This window comes from Cupressus sempervirens, chromosome 9, assembly GCF_028749045.1.
Source record: "Cupressus sempervirens isolate cs-2001-9-10 chromosome 9, ASM2874904v1, whole genome shotgun sequence".
Taxonomy (NCBI): Eukaryota; Viridiplantae; Streptophyta; class Pinopsida; order Cupressales; family Cupressaceae; genus Cupressus; species Cupressus sempervirens.
Genome location: NC_143126.1, coordinates 168,811,977 through 168,825,495, shown reverse-complemented (window position 1 = coordinate 168,825,495; position 13,519 = coordinate 168,811,977).

The following is a 13,519-nucleotide window of genomic DNA, read 5'->3' as shown; positions in this document are numbered from 1 at the left end:
TTTCAAAATTGATATAATCCCCCTTCTGATACTTATGTCATATGGGTGATATAGTTATAGTGTGTTTATCCAAAACTGGCTTGGGCACTTTCATGATGATTCCCAATGTGGAATCCCAATTATCTCTTGCTGCATCTAGTGTTTGAATCTAGATTTCTAGTTTGGTAGCCATATCAGCTAAGCCTTCATGAGTAGAAAGATGTGGATCTTTCTAAATCAATGCTTCTTCTTGGGCTTGTTCCTTTTGTAGAACTTCCATGTATGGAGTCAACATGGATTGTATGTTGATTAGAGTCGATATAATATTTGCATCTTTTGCTTGTAGCTCTGCAAGCCTACTCTTTGTCGGCATCAATCTTTGAAAATGTAATTGGCTAGTTGTAGGAGACAACTGTAATGAATTTCCAGTTGATTTCAACTCTCTTTGTACCTTGTCAATTTCCTATTGAGTCCCTTGAGTAAAGATATTAACATCACATAGTTTTGTATACATAGAATAAATGTGACCCAAAACTATTTTCACATGCTCTATCTTAGTTGCTAAACCAACTTGACTAAGTGCAATGGTACTAGATATCTTATCCATAACTTTGGTGTGAAATTTGTTCTCAGACCATTCCAATAACTTAACATTGGTCTCTATATTTTCATCTTTTATCTTGTCAACCATATGGACAAGTTGCTCTATAACAGACTAGTTATCAGTTAATGAATCTAAGAGACTAAAAGCATCAATGCATATGTCTTTGATTTCAAAAAAAAATTCTTTTGCTTGTGCTCTCTCCTTAAATTTTTTTGCATTTTCTTCCTTTGTAGAACCTCTCAAACAATATTCATTTCGTCAAGTGTGATTATTATCAGATCAAACATTGGTATTATACAATCACCTCATCTAAACTCACATCCTCAAATGATGTAGTGTTAGCACTCTGTGGTGTGCTAGAACTTGGCCTTGAAATCTACAATGAAGTAGCTTATGTACTCAACCTTTAAAGAGTTTGGTTATTCAGAGGAGGTTTAGTGACTGGTAAGGTAACCAATGTCCATATTGAAATTTGCTCCTTTGGTTCAACACTTGTTTTATCCTCTTTTGTCTTCTCATCCTCTTATTGTTCAGCACCTTGTTAATCTTCACTAAGTTTTAGTAGGAGAACTGTTGGATTTCCATCCTCATCATTTCTCTTTTTGATTCCCTCTACATCAACTTCCATAATAGCTGGTAATCTTGAACTTGATAGATTTGGAAATTATGTAGCTTGGGTATCTACCTCCTTCTCCTTCATCTCAATAACAACTGTTTGTATTAAAGATGGTGCTTGATTTAGCTCTTCTTTTTGCTCAAGAATTAAACTTTGATCTGTGATCTATTCTTATGGTTCATTTTCTTTCACCTTAGCAATGCTTGATGGCACTGAAGATGTATCTTTCTGCGGCTCATTCTCAGTGGATGCAACCTTAACCTATTGAAGTTCATCAATCCTTACCAATACATGATTTGTTGTTGGTAGAATAGTATTGGTGGATTCCTATAGTAGTTTCCTAATGTCCTCCTCACTCAGTGGATTAACATTATATGTAGAATTATTAGGTAGGTATTCAATAGTGACAAACTATTTCTCTACATGTGGGGGACTGATGCTCAACACTTGAGCATCTTGTGCATCTTGTACATTCTTTGCATTTACCTCAGCTATGTCATCCTTTACTTCTATTGTATCTTCTTTTTCCTTTTTTGTTGTTGTGTTTTATTTGGCTTGGTCTCCATTCTCTTCCAAAAATTTGTTGGATAACCCATAGATAACTTTCCATAGCAACTTACTCATGGTTACCACCTCTTCTACTTTATTCCTCAAAATATTAAATCCTTGATACTTGGGAGAAAATCTCCCTTTATGTTTCTCTAATGCCTTTTTTTTCTGTCAAGTGTAGGCATAATTGTGGCTAAAGTAACCTCTCTAATTTTTTTTTCTATCTCCAAATAAAACTTCCACTTTTTCTCAACTCTCTCATATATACTTTTAGGAATAGAGTTAGCACTTTCTATTGGAGTGGTCTTAAATGTGGCCATCATATCATAAATAGCCTCTTCTAAATTATGTTTATCCTCACTCCCTAACTTATCAAAATCAATATGTGAAAAAATAGATAACTCTACATTGGTCTTTACATTTTCACATAAATTATCAATGTCAGATGAGAGATTGTGGCTTACCACTTTGAATTGAATTAAATCATCTGATTATGTCTTCTTATCATCTAAGTCACCTTGAGGTTTGTACCTGTTCCTTGGCTTCTTAGTAGGTTGACTCGACTCTCCTAGAGCACTTTCTCTTTTTCCTTTAGCCTTTGTCTCTTTTTCTTTTGCAATGGCAATGCTTGTGCTTGACCTTATCACAAGTGCAACTGGTTTCTTTAAAAATTTTCTTAGCTGATTTCCTTGGTTTTTGCAATACCTTTTGTTGTGTTTTTCTCTTCTTGCTAGTTTCTTTAGTTTCTTACTCAACATCCTCTTCATCATCTTTTTTGTCTTCACCTAAACCTTGAGTCAGTTCCAATGGTGCTTGACCTTCTTCTCCTCCTCCTCCTCCTTCTCCTCCTTCAAAAAAAAAATTCTTTAAGCTTCTTCACCATCTCGTTCTTCTTTATAATAATTCTAGAAGTCTTCAAGTCTATAGTGATCCTTGACTTGGCTTCATCATAATTTCCAAATTGTGTAACATCTCAACTTCTTGTACCATTAATGCAATAATAGTTGTCGAAGTTTTATCAACATTAATTTCATATGGTAAGGTCTTAACCATCTTACCCTTGCAATTGCTACCTATACATATGTGTAGTCAGCATCAACTAGAAAATAGACATCATTATAATGTTCTTCAACTAGTGATAGGAATTCTTGACCTCTGATTCATATAATTCTTAAAGTCTTCAAAGTAACTAGTCATGACTAATTTAAAATTATCACCTAATTGTTCAATGAGCTTTCCTATCTGTTGAGTAACATATCTATTTGTCTTCCATGTAATCTTTCCAAATGTAGGAAAATTATTTTTCACATAAAAGAATATGAAAATTATAAGTGCTCCAAACTTACATGAAGCACTCTTCATTTTCCTAATAGCTTCCATATTTGTTGATAGTTTCTAAAGTTGAAGCTTGGCTAAGTCATAGCTATGATCTCTCTTTACAATCTTATAACCTAGGTCAACTACAATACATGACACATTGTTTAGTTGGCTCGATTGATAAAATATGTGTAAAATCACTCTTACTACAAATACTATAATAGGGTCTTTGATGGTGTCAATTGGCATTCCATGTTTGTTCCACAAGACTCCAATATTCTTTTCAATAACCTCTTTTGCATCGCTCCTCAATGTCTTTGGCCGATCCAAGGTTGGATACCTTGTGACTCTGTGAACTATCCTCTTAGATAATATGATTGGTCCACCTTCTAATCAAATATGATTGTCATGAATTTGGCTTATCACTATCTTAATCCATTTAGTCTTGAACATTTGTTAGAAATCTAGGGCATGCATTAACCCTTTACTATCTACAATCTTATTTTCTTCCCTCAACACACCGTTCTTGCATAGATTTTGATAAGTTTCTCTTATTTCCAAATCTCCAACCTCACCTGCCTTGCAAGTATAACATCGTACATCTTGGATTATTGAAACCTTCAATGGTATCATCCATACCTTCCTTACTCGACAATTACTACAAAATTTTCAATGCTCGACAATAACAAAGAAAGTAACAAAATAATAGATTTTCTCTTTGTTCTAATCACTTAATTGCATCTTAATATATGTTGATAGATCCTTTACATTACTTCTATGCTTGGAAATGATGCAAAATATATCATTTTAGATGTTAGTTCCACACATACCTTTGATTGCCTAGTTGGGGATGATGTGATCACCTGATCTATTAGATGAGGTGACCTCATCTTGGCTTGATGTGTTGCAATATTCTTTATTTTTCCATGTCTTGTTCATCTACATCTTTATCTTTTCAACATCTACCTTTTCTTTTCCCTTGCTGAATTCATTTCTCGGTGCAAGTAACTGAGTTGGACAATTTCTACTCACATGGCCAGTCTTAAAATAACTAAAGCATACAACCTCATTCAACCATCTATTGTAATTGCCTCTGAAATGTGTCCTAATGCAATTTATAGCAACATGACCATACTCACATAATAATGACAACTGCACCTTGTATTATAATCCCAATCATAAGTATTCCCATGATGATGTACCTTGGTTTGCTTGTTTGATTTCCACTTGTGTTTAGATCTATATTCATATCCCTTGTGTCCATACTTCTAACAACTGTAACAATATCCTTCAAATTTATGAGTGTTGATGGTCTTGGTCCTACATTCATGCACTTGATGTTCTTGCTTCTTGCAATTATGATAATGTTCCTTTAATTTCTTCTTAGGGTTTTGATTTCTAGTGTTTCTCTTACAAATATCTATTGTGTGACCCAATTTTTCATAGTGATGAAAATTGGCCTTGAAGTTCTTTCCTTTCTAGTTCCTTTGTTCACCACTTTTAGATCATTCTCCTTTCTTAGTAGTAGAATATCCCAAATGAGCAATGTCATTATTTGACCTTGGTGCTTCCATCAGTTTTTCAAAGTACTTTATGGCTTCACTAGGCTTGTTAATCTTTTCTTTGTCAGTCTTCAATTCATTCAGCACTAGGGTATTTTGTGTTTCCAAAGTTGTAATCTCAATGTCTATCCTATTTAGTTCTTCATTTGTAATCATCAACTAATTCATCTAATCCAATTGAATGATTGATAAATTTTTCATATCTAATGCCTTCTCCTCAAGTCTATTAGCTAGTAGTCTTTTGTCTTCTTCAATCATGACTCTATCTTCTTTAGCTTTATTTTCAATTCAGTTGTCTCACATAAAAATACTGACTGAGTGTTCCCTTTTGAGAGTCATGACTTCTTCACTTAGGGCACTATTCTTTTCAATCAGATCTGCAATAGCTACATCAAATTCATTTGAGTTTATATCCTCAAATAATCCATTATTTTCTTTTTCTTGATATTGAGTTTCATTTTTTTGATTGGCCAATTCCTTTCTTCTCTTTAATGAATGTTGTAATTCATCTCGTTCCTCTTTGAGTTGATGTAGGTAAAGTTGTATTTCAATCTTTTGGTTCTCAATAGTCTTTCCCAATTTGTAGATTTCCATCTTCAAGATCTTACCTCCAAAGCTATCAAACTTTCTTTTCTAGAGAACAAAGCTCTAATACCAATTGTTGGAATTAACAATGGGAAAGTAAGTTCTGAGGGGGGAAGGGGGAGTGAATCAACACTTAAAACTTTTACCTCTAAAATATTTCACCATACATCCATCTTATAACTTAACATGTAAACTGAAATATGTAACCATTCATCACATCCAAAATATGAAATAAATCAACACATAACACATGATATTTTGGTTCCCCAGAAACCCTCCAAGGAGAAGGTAAAACTAGGGTGGGGATGACACCCACAAATTTTCACTAATGTAGTTGTAAAGTGTGGTATATTATGGCTACAATGTTTTGATCATAAACTATGATCTACCTTGTGAGAGGTCTTCCCCGTTAAAGGCTTATAAAAATGGTTAGATCCCACCTTGCTAAAGGATTTAAACTCACAATAAAGTAAGCACTCGGTTAAGAGATTTACAAAATCTTGTTAAGACTACTCTGCTAGGAGATTTACTTTGTATCACCTGTTGGAATGATCCCACACATGATCCTTCATTTAGCACCTTACTACTTGATGTCAAATATCCTCTTTACTAGTTTATCTCTTGATCCTCCTAATCATGAGATCGATCTTCTCTAACCTTCACTACTTGTCTTTGTTCCTCTCAGACTAATTCTTCATTACAAACATTTGTCTTAGTCATCTTCTCCATGCTTCCTTTGCACCAGATACTCTCCTTAGTATCCTCCTTCATAACATTAGGTTACCCTTAGGGTTTTGTTCTTTTATAAACATCATGAAGACAAAATTATGTTAGAATCAATGGGTGTGGTTTATCCATATTACTTCCTAATGCTTCCCTTAATCTAATTGGTTGCATGCATAGCATAGGGATATGTAATATGAATTTCTCCTTATTCCTTATAATAATAAAATCATGTTTATGTTGGCCAAAAATGGTTTACATAGAAGTGTGTGTCATTACAAATATCTATGACATACACTTTTCACTTGGCATCCATAGGCTTTGACTCTCGGCCTTTACTATGCTCTAAATATTGATACTCGACTTCTAAATAGTTCAACACACTCTATTTTCTCAACACTTGAATCACTTGGCACACTTTGACTACTCAACACCTAAGTTACTCGGCACACACTATCTGCTCAACAACACCTAAGTTACTCGGCATGCACTATCTGTTCAACACATACTAGTGCTTAGCACTAATTGACATATTATTTAGCATGTATTGTCTAGAGACTTATGCTCAACATGCTTTGTTCACTCGACTCACACTAATCACTCGACATGCACTATGCACTCGACTTGCATTGTTCTCTACTGAATAATGACTAAGTGTTTTGTCACTACCTTATCAAAACAAAAATGATATTAATATTTTCAGCCTTAAGGGTTAGGGTTAGTATCTAGGACCTTCCCTGGTGTTGAAAAATTGCCTATAAGGAAGGCTCATCATGATGTCTAGGCACTTTTAGGTAGTAGTTTGTGGCTCTGTATTGAATAATATTGTAAAGAAATTTCCCATGTGTCTTTTCATATATATTTCTAAAAATCTACAATTCCACATTGTGGAGATAATAAGTATCCCATTTTTTTGTTCTTTTGAAAATTTTGTTTTATATTTCTGTGAGTATTTGTGGTATTAAAGGGAGCACCCTTCATCACTTTCTATCAACATAGATGCACCATCTATATGTATCCCCAAACATATTACTAATGTCATCAAAAGTAATCTATCAATTAGAAACCTCTTGGTACAAAATGATCTCTGCTACTCTACCAAAACTACCAAAAAGGCTTCTACATTGACATCAATGACAAACCAAGTCATCAATGCAACACATAAGCACTCAATCATCTCCAAAACATACCATACAAATGTTTAGAAATAGGTATTATTGAGAGGGGAGAGGGGGAGGGGGCGAGTGAATAAGTATTCCACAAACTTTTTCCCACCTACGGATATTATTAACAAACTTCAAACTTGCATAAATGATCAAACTAAAAAGTGAACATAAGTATACACAATACAACTCATAACACCATTAATTTTTTAACTACGGAAACCCTAACCAAGGAAAAACCCTAATAGGGATGGCACCCACAAAATGATCCATTAATCAAAAGTATCTTGTAAAAGATATTGACCTTGTTAGGAGTCTATTACATATGTATAGTGTATATGTCTTTGTTAGAAGACTAGGCTTTGTTAAAATCCTTAACCGTATTAGTAGTTGGTAGATCCACTACTCAAACAATAAGTAATATCATTATAATTTTATCAAAGAGATAGATACAAAACCTTTACACATTGTTGATATCTTCAATATCCTTTTGGCGCCTTCTTAAAAAATGATCATACAATCATACTGCTCTAAACTAGCATCAAATTTGCATCAATACTAATCATAGAATGTGTGCATCCAAACATTATATCATTATAATATAATGTCACACTTTGCTAAAGAAAAATGCTCTTCCTTTATACCAAAATATTTCATCATGTCAACCTTGATGCTTGATACTTTATTAAATATTTTAAATTCACTTTTACACATGTGGGTCAACATCTAGTATGTCATCCCAACATCATCAAGTAATTTTTTTGGTGAACCAAAATAATTCCTTAACCAAAATGCCTTTACTTCATCTTTAACTATGTTCTATTTTGTGAACCTGTAACTAGTATATCTACAATAATTTCATCCATACATCACCAAACATTTAGTGCTTTTACTCACATGTCAAGTAAATTATGTCATTCCCATAAGTGCACATAAGCCTAATTGATTTCAGTGAACTGCGTTGAAAAAAATAATTGTATTGTGCTTTGTTATTGTAATGTATACTTAGACATTTTTTCTAAATTATTATACTCCAAACTTGTCCTTTTTTTTTTCCTTCTCAAGATAAGATATATGTTTCCATAAATGACAACCCTAACATAATATCTTAGCCTAATTTCCAACAAAAATCTCCCATAATAATTTAATGCCAACACTAATTTGGGAGCAACATAGAGAGCTTGAGAGAAAAAACAATTCATAAAGACTATGAGTGAAAGCTTGGAGATAGTGTAAAAAGATATGAAACTTTCAAATTTTTGTGTAGAATGTCCAACAAGATTGAGAGAAACCAAGAAGAGAGACAAAATAAAAAGCAAAAGAGAAGATATATTGCATGCATGTTGAATCTTGTACAGATGCACTCATTATTCAGGCATTACAAATATGGGTTGATCGTTCATAACACCTCAATGACAATATCTACATCTAAAAAATTTTAAATTCTAACACATTGCATAGACATCTCCACAATATGAATTTAAATCATATTGTCTAGGCCACATGAACATGATTTTAAATAGATGGTGACATGGAAAAGGAAAGTGGATGATGGGGGTTATGCTAAAATTGAGTATTAGGCTAAGGTAGAGATAATGTGAAATGATAATTTACATAAGAAATAATAAGTAACCTATAAATTTATTTATTTATTTATTTTAAAACAATATCAATGCATATCTTGAAGAAAGTAAAACCATCCAACCATATTGGATCTGTTTTTACAAGTTTTTTCTGTATATGATGAGTTGTTTAGTAGTGATGTCTTCATTATGTTGAATGAATCCCTTGATGACTTCATCTTGATTGAATCATCATATACATCTCCTAAACCATCCTCTTGCTAATGATTTATTAGTATGAAACATGTTTTCTTGATATAGGAATGAACTTGGTTCAAGCCTAATACAATATTACACCTCCATCTTGATGTTCCTCAACCTCTCAAACCAAATGAGTCATTGTTGCCAAAGGTATTTGTAATCCAACTAGACCTCCTAGTTATATTACTTAAATTTTGTAAAATAATCCACTCAAGGTAATAAAATTAATCAAATGTTATGGAAACCTTACTATAATGTAGTTTTTCATACATATAGCACTAGAAAATTGTAAGAAACATAATCACATAACATTTATTCATTTTTTAATTTTTTTATTTAAAAACAATAATAGTACATATCTTAAATAAAGTAAGTGTATCCAATCATGTTGGATCTCTTTTAATAAAATACGTATGCATCTAATGATTTGTTTAGTATTGATGATTTTGATATGTTGAATGAAGCCCTTGATGGATTCATCTTGTTTGAATCATCATATACATCTACTAACCTGCCCATTTGTCAATGATTCATTAATATGAAACATGTTTTTCATCATAAGAATGAACTTGAAAATACTAATATTATTGTACACATTCATCTTGATGGTCATCAACCTTAAACCGAATGAGTCATTTTTGTTAAAGGTATATAGATTCCAACTAGACCTCTTAACTATTACTAAAATTTTGCAAAAATCTCACTCAAAGTAATAAAATTAGTCTCACAAAAGCCTCATTATGAAATTGTTTCTCATATGTATAACACTAGAAATTATAAACAACATAATCCTATAATATTTATTGCATTTTTCTATTTTTTATGAGGACATGCTCTAGGATCCTTCTTGATGGTTCTTTGTTAATGGTGTTAGTCTTCAAAATTGTTTTATTAGTTTTTATTGGTGGAAGAAAATTATTTTTTTCCAATTTGGATTCATTTAGTTGTCCTTGGAGTTTAGGAATGAAAATATATTTTTAGGACTATTGTCAATTTTTTTGGCCAATATAGTGATACTGATGAGATTTCTTTATTTACTAAGAATTTTTTAGTTTCTAAATTTTTTGTCCCTGCGAAGAAGAATCACGTTCTCCCTACCCAAATCACCTTATCCTCTAAATATGGGAGTGGGTGTATATGATTAAATTTGAGGAATCTCCAATTAATTTTCATGCTTGAAAAATAAGAAACAATATTTTTTTGGAAAAAGGAAAAAATGTTGGTTTATGAGCATGAGCCTATTCCTACCTTTTATGATATGAAAATTGAATTCTCAAGGATAGAAAATGGTTTGGGGATATCAAAAGGATGTGGCATTGATTTATTGTCTCCTCATTTCTAAAAGAAGCTTAGATTGATGGATAAAGGGTCATGTGATTATGATTATGAAAAGTGATTTAGATCCTTTTTATCAAACTAAATATTTGGTAAACAAGATATTCCTATACCATCTTAAGTTGGACACACTCCAATATAATGAAGATTTAGCACATATTTAATGAAAGATCATCAATCTCCTCATGTCTTTCATTCCTTCTTCCCTTTTATGGCTTTCCTCCTAGGTAGAATTAGGATAAAACCTAATAGATCATCTTTACAGATCCTATTTTCATAGCAATAAGCTCAAGGTAGGATCTATTCCTCCTAGGTCATCGATTTATTCATCTATCCACTTAGAATGTACTCCTTGCACCATAATGACTGTATCTCAGACTCTTCACTTGGCTCTAGAGATCTAGGACCTATTTTGGGATCCCAAATAGATCTTAGAGTTCTAAGGACCTAGTTGTTAGGAGTGTAGTGCACCCCTGATTGGGACCTATTTTGAGTATCCTCTTTGGTTCCCTTGTCTAGATGTGTTCAAGATATTAATTCCTATGTAGGTTAGCCTACAAGAGTTAGTGTTGACATTTCAATCAAGTTTGTTATTAGTGACACAAACTTATTCAAATTTTAAGTATCTACTAAGCTTATTGTATAGTTAATAGTGTTAACCAAGAATTTTAGGCTTTATGAAGTCCTATAGTTGCTACCGAGTTCAACGAACAGTATTCAGTTTGTGCTGAGCAGTTTCTACCATGATGGTGATCAGTAGTGCAAACTGGGCTTCTTAGTGTTTACCGAGTTCCTTAGTGCAAACCAAGTTGTGTAGTGCTTATCGAGTTCATAGTCACATTGATGTGAATCAATTGTTGATCAAGCCACTCAGTGTGAATCAAGTGATTTAGTTTATATTTCAAGTTTCACAGTATTCACTGAGTCACCAGTGTAGACTAAGTTCAAACTACTTGGAAGTGACCAATATGGACTGGGCTTCTACATCTACTAAATGCATGATGATGCCAAGCATTGATAGTGGATGCCGTGTATCAAAACCTCACCGAGCTAGTCTTCAAAACCTGAGTTCCTATAGTTAGGCTGACTTTGTGTAATTTTTGTAAACTCGTATTGTAGCCAACTTTGTTGAATTATAATTTGGATTGGTATATATGTAATACATTTTATCACATGCAAAAGAAGAATATATGACAAGAAGCATAATGTGAATTTGAAGAGCAGAAAGTATGAAGTAAAAAGGCTACAACAGTATAAGAAGTAACAAAGATTTATCTATCACAGCAAGGTGATCATTAGACTCAAAGGAATATCATTTAGCAAACCAAGTTGCACATCAAAGATCAAACACTATTTCATCCTAATAGGTGGATCGGTTAAATCTTTTCACAAGGTAGACTTAATAGTCTTTTGTAAATCTCTTTACTGAGTGCATACTTTATTGTATGTTTGTAGATCCTTTTGCAAGGTGGACCTAGCAGTCCTTATTGCTCCTAAAAAGAAAGATCATCAAAAGTGATAATTGTAAGCCTTAATAGGTCAACTTTATACTACAGTACTAAATCTTGTGGGTATCATCCCTACCCTAGTTTTACTTTCTATTTAGAAGGTTTCTAGGTCACCATATTGTGTGTTAAAGTGTTATGAATATTTTAATGCTTTCAATTTTTCATGCATGCAATTAGATCAAAAATCACATGAAGAATTAATTGGTGAGATAAAGGATTAAGCTTTATTGATTACTGATTCATCCCTCCCCTCTCAGTAACTTAGCCTATCATATATATATTTCCAACAATTGGTATTAAATCTTAGGAAAGAAGTTGAACAACTTGAACAAAGATCAGAGGCTATGGAGGTATTCAGACTTGACAAGGCTATTGACAATGAAAAGCTAGATTTGGAATTGGCTTATTGGACAACTCAAAAAAGCAAAGGAGCAACTCTCTCAATCCTTGAAAAGAAGAAAAGATCTTGCAATCCAGATGAATGACACACTCTACAATGAAAAAATAATTGAAGACATCCATTCAGAGAGAAATTTAAATGAAGCTAATGAAGTAATCAAAGAACTATTGGAAAAGAAAGGTACACTTTAAGAAGTAAGAAAGCTGAAAAGAGAACAAGAAATTTAGTCAATAAGATTGTGTGAAATCATGGAAGACAAAAATAAGACAAAGAAGAGATAAAAGGAAAGAGCAATGAAATTTAACATCTATCCATTTAGCACGCAGACTCCATTGATCAACTCACTAATGAAAATAAAGAAATCATGAATCTAAGATTAGAAAATGAAAGATTGCAGAATGATCTAAACACTAAAAGGAAAACTAGTGAGAGGATGATGAAATCTCAAGAAAACATGGATCAACTAAATGAGAAAATCCATTATAGACAAAAGGGAAAAGCAAGAATTGGATATACAAAATAAGTTGAATCATCCAAGCAAGGAGCTCAAAAGAATCAAAGACCTAATTGCAGTCACCATGGTAAGATAGGTCATACATCAAACAAATATTGAAGCAATGGGAAGGGTAAATTTAGTGGAAAATGGTACAATTGCAATTAGCATGGTCATAGAACTAATGAATGAAAAAAGAAAGCTAAGTTTGAAGGCAAATGTCACAAATGTAAGAAGCATGGGCACAAATCTTTAGAGTGCAAAACTAAGATACTGAACCAAACATAATAGATTGTAAAAGCTATATTTGGTCAGGACTATAACACTTGGTGTAGATGTCATTACTATGGAGAATTTGGACACATTGGAATGAATTGTGTAAAATATTACATGAGGACGAGAGACACCACCAAAAGATGTTTTATTTGTACAAAAATTAGTCCTCTTGCGAAGAACTGTATGAATATTGGAAGAATTGAAGATGAAAAGAAGGAAAAAGTTGATAGCATCAAAAAACAGATGAAACAATAATGGATTCCAAAATCTTCTAAGAATGCTAGTCTGGGAAATGAATCAGTTGTCACTTAAGAATTGGATGACTCAAGCATTTCCACTTGATCTCCCTCAAGGAGAACTAGAACTAGGATTCTGAAGAAAACATCTCATAGCAGTTCTAGTTAGTAGAATGAAAGATCCATATCAGCATTCAAGATGCAAAGGGATCAACGAGCATTCAAGAAGATGCCAATCATTACAAAGTGAGGTTGGGTTACAAACCTTACCGAGCAAGGTCGGGTTGCAAGACCCTACCGAGCAAGGTCAAGAGTAACTCATTATTGTATGGAAACTGAGTCATAGATGT